Below are 19,392 nucleotides of genomic sequence, written 5' to 3' on the forward strand. Positions count from 1 at the left end.
CTGGGCATTGGTTCCATTCTTTCAGACTTCCCTTGGTTTGTGACTGTATAGTTCAAAGTCTCTTCTTTCTCTTAGGGTCTGATTGTTTCCATGGCATCCCTAGGCCAAAGAAATAACTAATAGTTCATTTTATTAAGTAGCGAGGCCCAAACAAATTAAATACTCATGTTCTAATAACAGCTTTTTGAAAAATTAATGCACATAATTTGAAAAAATTTCATTGGTGTGCCCATTGAATATTGTACAGATTCTAAAACCTTGGAATCAGATCAGACATTAGCACTTCCATTTCTTGTTCCACATTGATTTTACATGGTACTGCTCTTTATCATATCAGCTGCTAAAAACCCAGCTTCTTAAAGAAATTGTACCATTGAAAGGAATTTTTTTGAGCTAATTTTGAAATTGTGAATTACCTCAGAAGGTAGTTTGTATGGCCCAGTAGATGTTAGTTATTGCTGTTTCCCTAAAAAATTAATGCAATTCTGTAATGTCCTTGTGAAATTATTGTTGTATCCCAGCATGTCTTATTGCATAGCGAGGTAACCATAATTCTAGAAGAGAAGGATTCTGATTGGTTCCCCTCTGGGGCATGTGGTCAAGGGAATAGGTTATCACTTGGTTAACTTGGATCATTTCCCACTCCTCTGGAAGGACAAACTATTCCATTGTATGGATATAGAAGTTTACCTGTTTCCATTTAAAAATCATAAATAGGACAAAAATTAACATGTCTCTCTCTATAACAGATTCTAGTTAAGTCTCACCTAACAAACTAGAAAAGGTTTGGAAGCATGATATGTGAGCTTTTAAAAGGTAGCTGGGTAATTACTAATCAAATACCTAAACATAAGACCTAAAACTATAAAATTCTTAGGGTAAAAAGGGAAAATTGCCATGACATTGCACTTGGCAGTGATTTCTTGGATACAACACCAAAAATGGTCAACCGAAAAAAAAAAAAAAAAGAAAAATTGAACTTAGTCAAAATTAGAAACTTGCGCATCACCAGATACTTAATAAAGAGTAAAAGGCAAATCAAAAGAGAGGAAATATTTGCAGATTGTGTTCTTTTAGTGTATCTAATAAGGAATTAATATTGGTTCTACATAAAGAACTACACAGTTCAACAACAGAAAACAACATAGTCCAAAAATAGGCAAAAAATGATTCAGCAGTTCCACGCATTGATATAAATCTCTAATAAGGGAAATCAGGAACTCAAATAGATTTTTGTACACCACTGTTCTTAGGATTATTCATAGTAACCAAAAGATAGAAACTAAATGTCCATCAGCAGATGAATTAACCAACAAAATGTGGTATATTTTGTTGGAATGCAGTAATGCTCAGTCTGAAAAAGGAGTGTAATGCTGATACATGCTACATACAGAGGAACCTTGAAAATAACGCTTAAAGCTAAATAAGCCAGACACAAAGGAACCATTAGTTCACTTATTTGGCGAACCTAGGATAGGCTAATTTAGAGACAAAGTAGAATAGTAGTTACCAGGGGCTGAGAAGGAAGTAAGGGGAAGTTATAATTTAATGGTTGTAGGGTTGCAGGTTGAAGAAAAAAGTTCTGGAAATAGATAGTGGCAGTGGCTCCACAATGGTATGAATGTACTTAAAACTTTTAAACTGTACACTTAAAAATAGTTAAAATTGCTGGGCGTGGTGGGTGCAAGCTTGTAATCCTAGCAGCTCAGAAGACTGAGGCAGGAGGATCACTAGTTCAAAGCCAGCCTCAGCAAATGCGAGGTGCTAAGCAACTCTGTGAGACCCTGTCTCTAAATAAATACAAGGTACACTTATACATTGCTGGTGGGGTTGCAAATTAGTGCAGCCACTCTGGAAAGAAGTATGGAGATTCCTCAGAAAGCTTGGAATGGAACCACCATTTGACCCAGCTATCCCACTCCTTGGACTCCCACCCAAAGGACTTAAAATCAGCATACTACAGAGATACAGCCACATCAATGTTCATAGCTGCTTAATTCACAATAGCCAGATTGTGGAACCAACCTAGATGTCCTTCAGTTGATGAATGGATAAAGAAACTGTGGCATATATATATATATAATGGAATATTACTTCGCCATAAAGAATGATAAAATTATTGTAGGCAAATGGATGAAATTGGAGAGTATCATGCTAAGTAAGAAAAGCCAATCTCAAAAAACCAAAGGACGAATGATCTTGCTGATAAGTGGATGATGACACATAATGGGGGGTGGAAGGGGTTAGTGTTAGGGTTAGGTTTAGGGTTAGGGTTAAGGAGGATGGCAAGAATAGAGGAAGGAAGGACTGTATAGGGGGAAAGAAGGGGTTGGAGGGGTGGGGGGAAGGGAAAAAATAACAGAATGAATCAAACAACATTACCCTATGTAAATGTATGCTATACAAATGGTATGCCTTGACTCCATGTACAGAGAAACAACATGTATCCCATTTGTTTACAATAAAAAAAAATAAATAAAGGAGTCGTCTCAGTATAGACCAGTAGTTCTCCAATCAAGATGCATATTACGGCCATCCTTAGGTTTCTGAAGAAATACCATCACCATGTTACCATCATTACAATCTAATGTGTGACCTGTGATTGGTGTTGAAAGCTTCTCTGGAACTTTTAATAAAAGATGGGGAGCTTTGAGTCTTAAAAAAAAAAAGAAAGAAAAAAAATAAATACAAACAGGACTGGTTCAGTGGTCGAGTGCCCCTGAGTTCAATCCCTGGTGAACCCCCCAACCCCCCAGAAAAGATAAGTCGTAATATTAGATATGTCTTAACCACAATTTAAAAAACTGAAATATGTACACTCTAAATATGTGCAGTTTTGTCAGTTTCTTCTTAATAAAGTTTTAGGAAAAAGATACCTGGTTAAATGATTTTTTTTTTTTTTTTTTTTTTGGTGGTGCTGGGGATTTGAACCCAGGGAAATGATACGTTTTTTAAAGACCTTAAAGATGAAATAAATTATATAACTTTGAAATGCAATTTGTTTGACCTCATATCTTATAATGGGAACAGATCTGTGCAACAGAGACAAGCAATGGATCTATTTTTACTTTAGGAAATAATTTAATTATTCATAGTGGCATGCTCATCCATAAGGATGGAAATATGCCTTATTGCTAAATAGTGCAAAAATATCAATGTGTCATGTTCATTGTTTTTTTTTGTCATTCGGGTGGGTGAAAGAAATGGGTTAGTTTTAAAGAGGGATTAGGCTTAGACTCTCTACTGTTTAATGCTCTTATCAGTGATATAGATGATAAAACAGGGACTGTGTTCATTAAGTTCACAGATAACTTGTCAGCTCTTAGAATTAGAGTTCAGTATTCACAAATGAGAAGGTATTGTAAAGATTAAAGGATTTCAGGATGATAGATGGTAAATAGTATACTTTAGATGATAGTAAATTTTTGAAAATCTTTTGATTTTGAATCTATAAAATATTATATAAAAATAGGACAGGTAAGAAATATATATAAGAAATACATAGTCAATATTTAAGGGCTCTCTACTTACTTTTTTCTCTGAGTAATTTCTTAATGTCAAGTTTAGCCAAAATAATGAACTTATTTTATTTAATGAGGGTAGTGTGGAATAGAATTTTACAGTATAAATTATGGAGTCAGAATGTCTGGGTTTGAGTTCTAGTTTCTCCACTGAGCTGATATAGGCTTGGGAAAATTACTTCGTATACTTTTTTCAGCTGTAAATAGTAACAATGAGGAACACTGCTGTATAGGATTATTGTGGGGTTAAGTGAGAATATAATATACATACTATAATATATGTGTGTGTACATATATGTATTTTCAAGAGTGCTTGACATTGGGAGGTGCTTAATAAAAGATAACTGCCGATAATACAAGTTTAATAGCTGGTTACACTCATTATTGTTGTGAGGTTAATGTAAAATTTGTGTTTGATTGGGAGTGTTTTTGTCTCTGTTCTTGTGATTTTTTTTTTAAAGTGTATTTTTTATATTTTTAAAAAACTTGGTAGATATAAAATCTTATTTTATTTTTTTGGTGGGTAGTATACCACATAGATTACTATGTTTTCTGATGCTGTGGATGCAGTACCATCCGAGTTCTCTGCCTGTTGCCAGAAAGCATTAAATCAATACATATGATTAAAAAGCTGTCTTAAGTTGAAAGAAACTATAGTCTTTTGTCAATTCAAGAAAGATTGAGAAAGGATAGGAACAGGAAAGTCGTTTGCGGGGGTGGGTAACAGGGAATAAACCCAGGGGTGCTTAACCACTAAGCCACATCCTTAGCCCTTTTGATTTTTATTTTGAGACAGTTTTGTGAAGTTGCTCAGGGCCTTGCTAAGTTACTGAGACTGGCTTTGAACTTGTGATCCTCCTTCCTCAGTCTCCCAAGCCACTGGAATTACAGGTGTGCATCAGCATGCCCCATGGAAGTCATTTGTTGAACTGAGACAAATTTGTTGCCCAAAGAGTAGAACATAAAAAGAAATGGTCTAATCAGAGCAAGATTGTAAGGCCTTCTAATTTTATCTTCTGACTTCATAGGGATTATAAAGGAATAAGACCTCTTGTTTCTTTTGCATATCTGCGCTTTTTGAACTTTCATATTCTGTATCTTTATTTTAAAATAGTGTTTTTGTCTTTATAAAGGTCATCCTCATAAAAATGATATTTTATTAATACTAGTTAGGACAGCTTTTTTATCACTACTGAAATAAAGATAAGAACTAATGTTTCAGCCTGGTTTCCATTTCTTAAAACGTTTTTGCATAATAGTGAAATGACAGTTTGTGTTTAATTATGATCATACTATGGATTATAATGAGAATTATCACCTATAGCAGTTTTTTATTATTATTTTTTAAATAGTATTGGGAATTGAACCTAGGGATGTTTTACCACCACTGGACTACCTCCCCAGTCTTTAAAAAATCTTTTTAAAATATTTATTTTGAGTCAGGGTCTTGCTAAGTTGTTCCCTTAAACTATAGTGTACTCTACTGTGCCCAGCACCTATAGCTCTATAGGTTTTTTTTTTTTTTTTTTCTTTCCCTAAACCAGAAAGTGAACCCAGGTGTGCTCTACCATTGAGATACATCCTTGGCCCCTTTTATTTTTCACTTTGAGACAGGGTCTCCCAATGTTGCTTAGGACTTACTAAATGACTGAGATTAGTCTTGAATTTGTGATCCTCCTGTCAACCTCCTGAGTTGCTGAGATTACAAACATGAGCCACCATGCCTGGTTTATAGCTATTTTTAATTGCTTATGAGAGGAATTTAGAAAATCTATCCCAAAACTCTTAAAAAGAGGTCTAAATATTATTTCATTAATTAATCATCTAGCATACCTCTTGAGGGAGCTTGTAGTAGTTTTTGTGTTGGGGGAGGGAAAAGGAAATACAAGAATGCTAAATCATATGTACCTGCAAAAATACACTAAAGTTTAGTGGGTTGGGATACTAGAAGAGGTATGAAAATCTGGTTGGTAGAGAAAAGGCAGTCTGGGTATATAGGAAATAGCATAAACAATGGCAAGGAATTTGGAATGAACATAGAATGTCTTAGAGGAGAATAGTAAGATCCTTATTTGAGGAAGACCTTGTTGCCAAAAGGGAAGATCCTTTTTTGGGGGAGATCTTGTGGATTGTAGCAAATATTACAATAATACTACAGTACCCCGAGAGTTAATTGAGAATGTGTAGAGAATAGTGATTAATGTTGCTTGGCTTACTTGGTGAAGTAGTATTTTCTTATTTGACCTTGGCTACTTGTGACTAAAAGTTTTGCTTCAAAATTATATATTACTTCATCATTTTGGACTTTTGAAGTTTATAATGAATAATGGAAACTTAACCTATATATTTTTCCTGACAGATTATTCTATGTGAAGAAAGAATTTATGGTAAAACCTAGAACCTAGGGATTTTAAAGGACAGTGGGAGTTTCTGAAACAGCTATTGAATGGGTAGGTTAATAGAGGCCCTTGTTAATTTCTGTTATCTAAATTTTTATTTTTTATATTAAAAGTAGTCATGAAACACATTCCTTCTCTTCAGTAGAATTAGTATTCTTTGATCATTGAAGACATTACTGTAGTAACTCTGTGTTCTACTATTATCTGTCTCACAGGTGATGAAACAATGAATTTCCCAAAGTGACATAAGTAAATTTTGGAATCATAATTCACACCCCAAACTATCTGATTCCAGAATCTGTGCTCTTACCTACTATATGCCTCATATTTAGGAAATGGTGTTATGCCCTTGGATTCACATATTTATTAAGAAAATGACCCGTCTAGAAATTGCAATCTGTCTAGTGGGACAGATAGAAATGTAAATAATTATAGTAGTAAGTCTTATAAACAAAATGAATTCTGTTGAATTTCCATAGTGAACCCTGCAGGAATGCTTCTATGGGGATCGGAGTTTTCAAGACAAGAATTGAAGGATTAATAGGATCTGTCCACAAGAATAAAGTAGGGTTCATAAATCAGGCAAAAGTAATAGCAGTGACAAAAGCTCATGGATGAAAAATTTTAAAGTAACCTCAAGTTGTTCAATAGGGCATGTTTTTGAGAAGGAACTCTTTAGGGAAACTTTTACTGACAAGATATGTTAGATGATGTTAAAAGAATTAACCAGACCATTTCTGTTGTAAGTTCAGTTGTAATGGTAATTAAGCTCTCGTTAAATTTATTTAAACAACTGTTTGAGAATCAATTTGTTTGTCAAGTGGTAATGACATGGAAATGGGTGAGATGGAAATGGAATATTTCAAAGAAAGCAGTGGAAATTGGTATCTGATTTTTTTGGCAGGGGGCGTACTGGGGATTGAACTCAGGGTCACTTGACCACTGAGCCACACACCCTCAGGCCTATTTTGTATTTTATTTAGAGGCAGGGTCTCACTGAGTGCTTAGTGTCTCGCTTTTGCTGAGGCTGGCTTTGAATTCGAAATCCTCCTGCCTCAGCCTTTCAAGCCACTGGGATTACAGGTGTGTGCCACTGGACCCTGCTGGTATTAGATTTTATTGGAAGTAGAGTCAAGTGGTTTCTAGCCTGGAAGAGCTAGAATGACTGTGATTCCCAGCAGGAAAGGTAATTTTTGTAGGGAAGAGAGAAGCAGATGATTCTGTTTAGGAAATATGTATTTGGAGGTGCTAGATTGACAGCCTCGAGGAGAATTGTTCTGTGGTCCTGTGCTAGCCAAAGCAGTCAGGGTTGTGAAAAATGTGAGGAGCTTTCTGATAGAAGCTGAAATCTCAAGAGAAGCTTATCATTTGTGTGAGTGAAGGCCTGATATGCATGTGACCTTGTCAGGCCTGCTTATAAATGACTTTAGACAGTTAATGGATTGGAAGAATAGGTCTCATGAAGACAAAAGAAGGAACACAGAAAGCATCCTGAGGAAATGACAGTTATATAGCAGTTTCTATATATGAAGAATTTGCATTGGCGTATAGAACAGTGTCATCTAAACCTGTCGCTATTGGGTTAGTTATATGATTTTTTTTTTGTAGTATCTGTATACCCAATGGGAATGCATCTTAAAAAAATGGCAAGTTATAGTTGAACTGGTAAATTTTTTTGTTCCTTAGTGGAGATAGTATGTAATGGTGTGTCTTGAATTCAAAGGTGTCTCACATTCAATAAAATGTAGAATTTCTTTCCAGTGTTCATTTGCCTAAAGTTGTTTCTTCTTTTAAAGGATTTGGTCTATATTCCATTTAAATTATCTCAGATATCACCAATGGAATGTTTACCACAACATGGAAACAAGTAGCAATAGAGTATTTCTATTGAAAAAAAAAAAAAAAAAAAAAAAACCAAAAAACAAAACTGTGCTGAAACTGTGCTGTAACTTAGGTTACATGTAAGTAAGGAAACTGTTGAGGATGTAAATCACCAGAAAAGAAGCATAAATTCTAAGATTCTTTGTAATTTCCTTGTATTTGATCTTGTGTATGTCTTGACTAAAAACAGAAGTAGTGTATATAATATGTTCAATATTAAGCATGATGTTTATCAGAGAACTCATTCCTCTGCTTTCAAATATCCTCTCCTTTGACAAACAGTTTTTTTGTTGGAAAATTAAAGAAACATAAAGAGACTCAGTTTGACCTTGGAACATGTGACATTATTACCAATAGTTATGTTCACATGACTATTGGAAATAAGAATTCCAATTCTGTATGGATTTAAAAAAATTGAATAGTATTTGTATGTTTTCTGTGTGAATGGTGTACTTAATTACTCTGTGCATAGAAAAAGTTTCTCCAGACACTTTTTAAAATTTTTTTATTTGAGAAGTTATTAATTTTATGAAACTATTTCACTAATAGTTAAATGTTTAGAGTGACCATAAGTGATTTATTTAACTAGTATAATTTAAAAAAAACTCCCAACTTTATTATTAAGGGATTAAGAAAAATGATAGCTTAAGAATGTTAAAGTTTGATTTTTATTTTCAGCTTGAACCCAGACTTTTTGGAATTTTCTTGAATTGATCTAAGTGCAATTATTTAAAAGCACAAGGGAGAAATCCCTTCACTTACTTTTTTTAAGCCCTTGTTTAACTTAATACTTCGCTTTCCTTTTCTTACGTTGATGAATTCTGCTTTTTGGCATTTTCCTATATATATTTGGATGGCAGTTACATGTATCCTTCTGTTTACACGAGATAAATATTACTAGTTTAAAAGGGTGGGTCTTTTTCTGGGAATGTGTTGAACTGAAGATGGTATTCAGGTCCACAATTTCTGGTGTCTTGTCCATTTAATTATCTAAGGAGAACTGTTTGGAAAGCCCATTTGAGGACTATAGATGTAGCTCAGTGATATAACACTGGCCTAGCATTCTTGGGGTTCTGGATTTGACCCCCCAGCACCAAAGAAAATATTTGAGTTCACCATGTAAACAGAGCCTGCATTGTGGTATGTGGCTATCCAAAGTTGAGTTTTTATTGACTTGTTTTCAGAAATATGAGTAGTCCCTTACTTAATTGCCAGAATATAAATTTTATTTAGTTCAGTAAAAGAGTAGGCACTTTTCATTTCACAGTCTGTTTTTTGAATTTTGTCTTTGTTCTCTGAATATACTTCCTGGATTGTTGGAGGTGTATAGTTTTTAATTCTGATGACAGTATTTAAAAATTCAAATGTTTTTTTTTTTTTTTTTTTTTTTTTTTTGTTTTTTGTTAAATCATGTATTTAAAGGATGACTGCATTTTCATTCAGCTCTCAGGTCCTTATCCTTTTTGATGCCTGTTACTCTGCATAAAACCCAGTAGAAGGTACCCCAGATTTTAAGACTGTTTATAGAAAAGGAAAGGAACATTATCATTCCTAGTAAAATACTCATGTACCTATAAACAATATGCAGATTGGTTAGGTTTGGGGTACTGATAGCTATTTTTCAAATGTAGGTTCCTTCCAAATTTTTCTAGATTTGTGTTTAATCTCAACAAAATAGACAACTGCTGATATCTAGGTAAAATAGGAAAACGGGCAATACATACTCATACACGGGCACACTCTTGTTCCTATGGCAAAGTGACTTTCAGATTAGGTTGTCTTTCTGGAAACCTGTTAACTGTGAGGTGAAAGGGGAGTGTTTAGTGGGGTTTGGAGATTATTTTTGTGACTTTTTGGCAGAATTCAGAAGCAAAGCATACTAGCATAGCAGTGTAAAGTTTGGTAGGTTTCAGTATGACATTGATGTTTTTAATTATAAATTTTGCCTAGGGTTTTAGTTGACTTTCTTTAAAAAAAATTCACATTTTTGATGGACAGATTTTGTGGTTTAATGTAAAATATATGTTAAGAGAGAGCAGAAGCCATTGTAAGATTATAATGAGAAAACTTAAAGTTTCCGTGAATTTCTGGAATTTGAATAAAAAAATTTGATCTATACATTGCTGGTGAGGATTCTGATTTGGGTCAAGTTAGGGGAGGAAAGAAGGAACACTGGGAGAATCACAACCATTTCTTTCCTCTTCATCAGAGATTAACTGAAAACCAGTAGCAGGACATTAATGAGTATACAGGAATTTGCCTTCCCAAAGTAGACCTTGGGACTAGGCAGAGGAACAAAAGTCAGGAGACCTTTTTCCAATGCTCATGGCTAGTTTCTCTGCTCTTTTCATAACAATTATGAATACTAAATTACCTTTGGCACTCTGATCCTGCTTGACTTTTTTCCCCACATTTTTAAATTGGTGCATTATAGTTGTATGTATCTGCTTGACTTTTGATTCGATTTATAGTGATTGCAGAATTTCCCGTCTTTTTTCTTAATAACCAAGACTTAAATATTTTCTTTTTTCCCCCCAAGGTTTTATCTTCCTCTTTCAGGAAATAGGGAACATTTCTTCATTGCAGTTGGTGAACTTAAAATGCTGCCTTATAAAATTAATTTTTAATTCTCAATTTCAGTAGTAAAGTGATGCCTACCCTGTGATCTTTCTTGTGGGCATGGAGTTAGAAAATAACATTATGGTTTATTTATACAACTTCCTTGTAATCCTATTAATAGTTTAATATATTTGTGTTAAAGTATGAAGTGAGCCCTTTTATACATAGAAGCGATTATGAAAAGCAAGTCAGAACATACTATCTCAACATTCTTTTTTAAATTTTTAAAAATTCTTGCCTGGTGCGGTGGTGCATGTTAAAAGCCAGGAGGATCACAAAAGCCAACCTCAGAGGCTGGAGTTGTGGCTCAGTGGTAGAGCGCTTGCCTAGCACCAGTGAGGCATTGGGTTTGATCCTCAGCACTGCATAAAAATAAATAGAGATATTGTGTCTATCTGCAACTTAAAAAAAAAAAAAAAAAGCAAGGCTGCCTCAGCAAACTTAGCAAGGCCCTAAGCAACTCATTGAGATCCTGTCTGTAGATAAAATATAAAAATGAGGGGGGGCAGTGGTGCTGGGGATGTGATTCATTGGTTAAGTGCCCCTGGATTCGATCCCCATTACAAACAATAAAATAAAAATTCTTAACCCTCCCTACTTATTAAAAAAATTGTATGTGATTGGTTTTAATCTGTTCTGGTGATCAAGACATCAGATATGGTTGATAATGTCCCCTAACCTGCCCTTGCCATAAGGATTAAGTTTAAAGTGATTGTGAGAGAAATTGTTTTAAAGGGTAGCCATTATTGGATTGATCATCGTTAATCTTTTCTGATAACACAGGGTGTTGTCTTCTTTTTTTTTTTTTTAAGTTTTTAAAAAATTTGTTGATAGACCTTTATTTTTATTTATTTGTATGCGGCACCGAGAACCAAACCCAGCACCTCACCCATGCTAGGTGAGTGCTCCACCACTGAGCCACAACTCCAGCCCCTTCCTATTTCTTGAGATGTGCAAGTGTCTTAATGTCTAAAAATATCAGTGCACAACCATTACTTTGTGTTTAACTTCTCGCGTTTTGGGGTTCACATTTGGAAAAACTTTTGCTAGCATTTCATCCACTAAATGAAGGCAAATAACCGTAAATATTAATTACCAGCTGGCTTTGAAATTCTTCCAGAGCCTTCTTTAAGGAATACGTTCAGAACCTCTCCCATATTTTAAAAAGTAAAAGTCAATTTATTTAAATGAGGAATGAGCCATACTCCACCACTAATGTAGTACAGAATCAGACAGGATTGATCTTCTGGTTGTTATCTGTTCAAACTGAGCTTTTACTGCTTGTGTGTTTTTTTTTTTTTTTTCTTTTGGTTGGGGGCAGTTAAACCCAGGACCTTATGCATGCTAGTCAAGCGGCTCTACCACTGAGCTACATCCCCAACCCTTTTAATTTTATTTTGAGATACGGTTTTGCAAAGCTGCCAAAGTTGACTTTTAATTTGCAATCGTCCTGCTTCAGCCTCTCAAATAGGTGGGATTATATAGGTATGTGCCAAAGTACCCCATGAGCTTCTGCTTATGATAGTGACATTATCATAAATGTTAGTTGTTCAAGAAATTTGGTACCAGTGTAGATTCTTTTGGTACAGAAATGTATTTATAACATGAAGTCTAGTTGATTCTGACAACTTGATCCCACCACCACCCCCAGAGAGAGTGTGGTTGTTTTTTGTTTAGGTAATGATAATGTTTTGCTGCTTATCTGTGTCCCACAGTTGGCAGAAAAATGCAGTTCACTGATCATAAAGTTTCTTGGAGGTCTTGGGCACTAACTCAATTTTATATGTACTATTTTTCTTTAGCTTTTTCAAAACACATGATCATAAATAGGGTAAAAAGTCACACTGTGAGCATTCAGGCCTGCGAGATCATAGTTGACAATAGAATGACAGCTGCATAAAGATTGGAACTTTATATTTGTTCATTGCTCTATCACCAGTGCCTGGAGAGTACTCCTCCAAAAATTCTTGTTTCATGCATGACTCTTCACCACCTAGTAGGTGAATGCAGTCATGCTTTGGATTTTCTCCTTGTTTGTATTTTCATTTATACTTGTCTTAAGCAGCAACGATTTTTAGGAAACTTGAGTTTGAGGGAGAAAGTTTAAGCCATAGTTGCTTTACTCAGTTCAGCTGATAAATACTTGGGTTTGAGTTAATGTTGGTGATTACATCATCTCCCCACTATGGAATAATCCTACCCATCATACTACATGTATCCTAGTTGTGAATATCTGAAAAGTTAAAGTTAATAGATATAAATAAGGAAAAAAGAAACAACAAAAAAAAATTATCCATCCCAGTGGCAGTTGTAAGACCTCTTTTTTTTTTTTTTTTTTTTTTTTTGCGGGGTAGGGAGGGCAGAGTCTAGCTACATTGACAAGCTTGACCAAGCTGGTTCTGAACTCTTGAGCTCAAGTGAACCCACCTCAGCCTCTAAAGTAGTTGGGACTACAGGTGTGTGTCACTGTGCCCTGCTGTAAAATTATTTCTTAAAATTTAACAGCCTCAAGCTTAATGTTTAATATTGCCTCCACACTAAAGTTGTGCTCTGAATGTTTTTTTTTTTATTATCAGTGCATGTGCAAGAAGATCCATTTATTTTCATTTCCATAACAAGATTCTTCAATGTTGCTTGCCTTCTTGAAGTTTTGAGCTCTTGATATCCTGCATTTGAAAAGTGAAACAGGGCTATGTAAAAAAGTACTTCATTTTTTCAAGATGTGTTTCAGTCAAAAAAAAAAAAAAGTTCTCCACTGTCCCCTTCCTCTCTCCCCCAAACATTTTAGGAAGCCTTGCCTGAGTCTTAGTTTTTCCTTTTTTATTTATTTATTTTTTCAGAGTAATAGGCTTGAGTTTATTAGAAAAGGGATAGGAAAGGGGAGAAGGGGACACTCTCAAGAAGAGAGTAGATCCTCTCAGAAGAGGAACCCCTTGTTTATTTTTACTGATTAGTTAGTTTTGTGTGTGTGTGTGTGTGTGTGTATAACTAATTTTTTTTTTTTTAATTGAGGTTGGAGTTGTAGCTCAGTAGCAGAGCATTGTGTAGCATGGGTGAGGCACTGGATCAGAACCTCAGCACCACATAAAAACAAAATAAAGGTTAAATTCTTTTAAAAAATGTAATGGCTTAAAAAATTATATAAATTATCCAAATTGGTGTACTTCTTTGCCCTTGTTTGCCTTTGTAGTGTGGTAGGTGGCACATAGGTGATCACATAAACTTACACTGAGTAGATACTAAATTTGTCCATTCCTTCTTGGCCTTCTCAGGGCCTCCTGTAGTAGTCATTACCTCATTATCTTCCTGAAAGAGACTTTGAGTATATTGTGTTAGGTTTTCTTCTCCAATCAAACTGTATGGTAATATCCAATATCATATATTTAATATTCAACTATATTGATTTTTATTCTTTAGGGTTATCTCTTACAATAGATAAAGTCGTATTCATATGGTATAACATGTGATGATAAAAAACATCTTAATTCAGATAGTCTCAGAACGATTTAATTTTTATATCCCCCTTGTGATGGAACTTAAGGGTAACCTTAATACTTAAGAGTTAATTAACCCCAATCCCACCCCCAGACCTTTCTTGTAATTAGACCTTTTAGCTGATTGCTTAGATTTAACCATTTTAAATTCCATCTCTAAAAATGTTTATGTTCAAGGCCCCCAAACATAACTACTTTGAAATATATATATGACATTTATCATGGAAAGGGACTTTGTAGTACTAGAGAGCTTCTTTTAGACTTGTGTGGCAAATATTCCTTAGAGACACGAGCAGTTTTCACAGTGACATGCTGGTTTCCAGTCAAGAAGATGTTTGAAGGGGCTGGGGATATAGCTCAGTTGGTAGTATGCTTGCCCCGTAAGCACAGGCCCTAGGTTTAATCCCCAGCACCACACACACACACACACACACACAAAAGATGTTTGATTTTGGTTTTGGGCAGAGGATTCATTGCTGTAATTGAAGCCTACCTGTCTCAGCCGTTTTGATGAGTCTGCCTTGTTATTCGGTCCACCTCTTGAAATTTCATGGCACCTGTGGAAACTTTACATGAATGAATACTTTATGAACACATTTCTGGCAGAATAATTTAATTTCTGAAACGTATCAGATAATTCTTAGAATAGATGTAGTAATTTTCTGTTATTAAATCTAGCACCCTAAGCTCACTCTTATCTATAGATAAGACCTGTGTCTTGAATTTAATCCCACCCTACAACCCCAGTTACCTGATGGACATATAACTACTTGGGAGTTACTAACATGTCATACTGGCTAGCTTCCTTGGATTCTGACCTTCATTTCTTAATGAAATAGTTCTTTCTGATTCTCTTGAGTCTCTTGATTGTCTGATTCTCTTGATGTTTGTTACATTCATCTTCACATGTATGAGTTTATGTCATTTAAACCATCAGCTCAGAAGAATTGTCTACAAATATTGAGAGAAGTAATCACACAGAAATTAGGTCAATTAGGTCTTATTCTGTAAAGATTAGAATTGTTGCCTAGTTGAGACACACATTCTTTCTTAAACGAACTTTTCTTAAACAAAAAAGATCCCTTGGTAGAAGACAATTATGTGTCAAAAACCCTTCAACTTGGAAGTCCAAACCAGCGTAAATGTGATCTTAGTTTTTAATGTATGTGTTCTTATAAGTTGGAAAGATTTTCCTGACAAACTGTCAGAAATTACACTTGCTTGATTGAGGAAAAACTAAAATAGAGGAGTATCTCTAGGTTTCTGGAAAGCTTTTTTCGTATGGTTCTACTATTTCAGAAGGCATGCTAAGGCCAGATGGGTCTGAATTCTGTGATTTAAACATTATAAAATTTGTGGTTAACTGAACAGTCCACATTGTAGCAAGAAAAATCTATTGTATGTTTTAACTTGTACAGAAAAGTCTGGTAGGGAGATCTAACTTGATTCTTAAAATAGTCTTCATTTTAAAATGTTTTTATTTTGCAGATCTCCTTGTGAAATCTTCTGAAAGAAAAAGTTCTCAGGACAAACTTAATTTGGTAAGTTAATCCACCCCCAACCCCTGCCATATTCTCTCTGCTGATCTGAAGCAGGAAAAATTAATTTACAGAATGACGGGGGGTGGGGGGGGGGTCCTGTCCATAATTACTTAGATGAAATTTTCTATTCATATTAATGGGGTATGTGTGTGTACATAATATATATGTATATATAAATACATATGTATATTTCCCTTCACTAGGATACAGGGAGAGTTACTTTTTCCATATGTAATTGTGGTAATGTTCTGTGCCTGGAAACTTGTGTTTAAATGAGAGTTTGAGTTGCAGCACAATCTTTTTTGTCTAAAATAAATAGTCCTTATCAATCTAGAGTTTAAAAATTTAAAACTTGATTCTTTGAGTTTTCTTAAGTTGGCATAAATTTATATGATAACTGAGGACTCTTATTATTAGAGCTAATAATGCAAGTGTGAAGTTTAATTAGAAAAACAGGTTCTGAAGATTTTACTAGTCCTTTATCCAGTGTGAATATTAATCTGGTGTCTGTCCCTTACTGTGTCTTTATTATAGCCTCATAAATTTGTTTAGGGAGTTATAATCCACTTTCATTGAAAAGTTGGGCTTTGTTTTTAAATTTCTAAATCTGAATCATTGTCTTGGCATATCAGTGCTCTAGAGCAAGGGATCCAACTCCTTAGCATGGCATGTAGGGCTCTTTAGAAATGAACCTATCTCCTATAGCTAGTAACTTGTTCCTGTGTACCTAGTATAACTCTTGTTGTAAACACACTTGCCTACTTCCTGTCTTACATACTGTCCAATGTGCTTTTTTTTTTTAAATTGTGCTGCCATGTACCATTTCACTAAGATCACATCTACACTGGTTTGTTTCATAGCTCAAAATCTTGCTGGTTCAACCATTAAAAACTCAAGTCTTCCACAAAGCCTTCCTTGAGTGCCCAGGTCAGGATCTTTTTGTCTTTTGCATTACCATGGAATTATATTTCTTTGTTTTTTATCATACTCTGTTTTATTAGTTACATCATAAGTTCCTCAGAACTATGAATGCCTAGAAGGGAAGAACTATCCTTTTGTTTACATAATCAGTTCATACACTCACTGAGTCCTGGGTACCAGTGCCTGCTACTCTAAAATCCCTCTTGATGAAGGTTTTGGTTTTGATAAGAACGAAGGAGGAGAATAGACTGGTTTGAGTAGAATTTGGGTATCATAATCTTTTTGTTTTAGCTTACTGTGTTTTTTTCTTCAGAAGGATTATATAGTATATAATCTTTGTACTTGTAGTTCAAAGTTGCTCAAGTATAAGTTTTTGTTTTTAAGTGAAAAAGGGGGTACAGGGAGAAGATTCACATACTGCATAGTTCACCCATTTACAGTATATGATTCAGTGACTTAGTGTATTTACAAAATTCTGTAGCCATCACCTGCCAATTTTAGAACAGTTCTATCACCTCAAAAAAGAAACTTCAGGGGCTGGGGCTGTAGCTCAGTGGTAGAGTGCTTGCCCAGCACCTGTGAGGCACTGGGTTTGATCCTCAGCACCACATAAAAATAAATGAAGGCATTAGGTCCATATACAATTTAAAAGAAAGAATGAAAGAAAGAAACTTCATATCCTTTAGCTGTCACTGTCCCTTACCCTCCACCTCTCCGAGCCTGAAACAAATGCTGATTCACTTTCTATCTCTAGAAGATTTCCTTGTTCTAGACATTTCATGTAAACATATTCCTGCTACAGCATGTAGTCTTTTGTGTTTGGCTTCTTTCTTTTATCATAAATTTAAGGTTTATCAAAGTTTCATTCCTTTCCATGACTGAACAATAATATGTTATTTGGATACCATTTTGTTAATCCAAATGTTCATATGGTTGAACAAATAGTTTCCACCTTTTGGCTGTTTCAGTAATGTTGTTGTGAACATGTATGTATAAGTTCTTATGTGTACATACTTTTTTGTTTTCTCGGATAAATACCTAGGAATGTTATTGCTGGGTCAATTGGTAAATCTATGTTTTACTATTTGAGGAAAAGTGAGGCTATTTTCCAAAGAGGCTGCATGCTGCACCATTTTATCTTCCCACCAGCATTATAAGAGGGTACTTGTTTACCTTTTATAGCTATGTTAAAAATTTATTGCATGACCATCCATTACTATTATACCTAAACAGTTAAGACATGTGAGCTTGCTTATCAGACTAACACTAATGACTCAATTTCTCCCTTTTGTAGTGATAGTATAACTACCACAGTGGAGCCCAAGTTATGCAACTGAGGTGCAGCAATGACCCATGAATATTTCCTAAGGATTGGTCTTGACCATTCTTTGTAGATTTAAAAGGAGCCTTTAGCAGCTGTAATTCAGATTGATTGCAGACTTACCTATGATCTTGGCTTTTTCTTATGAATTTAGAATCCCTATGGTAACTTTATCTTTTTCTCAAATTCTTAAAGCAGCACCTCTTATTTTGAATTATTTTTTAAATCTACTTTCTTATTTTCCTTCCTGAATTATAAATTCTCCACTCTCCTTTAGCCCCTACATCCATGCTTTTACCTTTGTTATGTCATTATACTCCAAAATACCTTTCAGATACTTATATTTTTCTTCTCTGTGTACTTCCACTATTCTAAATCAGAACACCATCCTATTCCTGTAATTGTTCCCTAGTTGTCTTCTTTTTTCTTTCCCTTCTCTAATCCACTGTCCACACAGCAGCCAGCATAATCTTCAAATCATATCATGTCACTGTGCTCTTTATGTGCTATAAATGGTGTCCTGTTGTGCTTGGAATGTAATCTTGGCTTGGTACTATTTACATGATACTTTCCTTACACATTTCAACTTTAAATTGTGCTACTTTTCTTCTGATTCAATATATTTCAGCTTCAGTGATTTCCTCCTTTTAGTTCTTCAAATATGACAGTCTTTCTCATCTCTGAAATATTATGCTGTTACCTATACCAGAGGATTGCTTTTCCCACCAGAGAGGTCTTTTCTGATGACCCAACCTCTTTTATTTCAGTCTGTCTCAGCATTCCTTCATTGCGTTTAATATACTTTTAATTATTATCATGTCTTTTATCTGTCTTTGACATTGGAACATAAACTGCATTAGTGCAAGAACCAATACATATTAAACTGTCTGACATAGTAGGCTCTTGGGTAATTTTTGACTGGCTGAAGTGCAGTATGCTATTTTCAGAGTCTTCATTTGGTATAAAAATGGAGGATATCTTTTCTGGGTGAAGATTCTTTAAATTGCTTTAGTCTTTTAATGCTAAATGGCAAGTCTTTGTTGTGCTTATTCCCAGGCTTATTAAAAATTTAGCTTGACTGTGAAGTTCTTATGTGTATATGATATAACTGCTGATCAACAATTTACTTTGTAATTGGAAATTGATTTTTAGTTAATTGTCACTAGATAAGTACATTTCAGTTGGAACATCTTGCTCTGTGATTCCTGGGTAAGTGTTTTGTGCATTTTTTTCTGGAAAAAAGTAAATCTTAAAAGACACTAAGTGTGCTGGGTAGTGGTACATGCCTGGAATCCCAACCACTTGGGAAGTGAAGGCAGGAGGATTTCAAGTTCAAAGCTAGCCTGGGCAATATAGCAAAACCCTGTCTCAAAAATTAAAAAAGCAGGGGGTGGGGTGCAGAGAAAGGTGGGGCTAGGGAGGTAGCCCAGTGTAGAGTGCTTGTTTAGCTTATTTGAGGCCCTGGGTTTAATCTACATTACCACACACAAAGAGACACTAAATGCATGTTGATGTTTATTTTATAGATAGTAAATTTAGTTTTATGAAAGACTCGTATTTGAATAAATTCGATTATTTAAAATAGTTCTCTAATAACAGTCTTAAAATATGTATTTTTTAAACGGACACCTTGTAATTGTACATATTTATGGAGTACATTTCAGTATGTGTAGGCAGTATGTAATGATCAGATCA

General features: G+C 34.8%; 1 protein-coding gene across 12 annotated transcripts in view; it reads left to right on the top strand.

Moving 5' to 3' along the window:
• The window catches only part of MTMR3 (myotubularin related protein 3), a 120,206-nt gene that overhangs the window by 48,066 nt on the left and 52,748 nt on the right, over positions 1-19,392 (top strand). For 10 of the 12 annotated variants that reach the window (XM_079151252.1, XM_079151258.1, XM_079151262.1 and 7 more), the window contains exon 2: positions 15,403-15,455. The exons of the other annotated variants lie outside the window; for them this stretch is intronic. The gene's annotated coding sequence lies outside the window, so the exon portion shown is untranslated. The remainder of the gene's footprint in view (positions 1-15,402; positions 15,456-19,392) is intronic. 12 annotated transcript variants of the gene reach the window in all.

Source organism: Sciurus vulgaris, assembly GCF_902686455.1.
Source record: "Sciurus vulgaris genome assembly, chromosome: 8".
Lineage (NCBI taxonomy): Eukaryota > Metazoa > Chordata > Mammalia > Rodentia > Sciuridae > Sciurus > Sciurus vulgaris.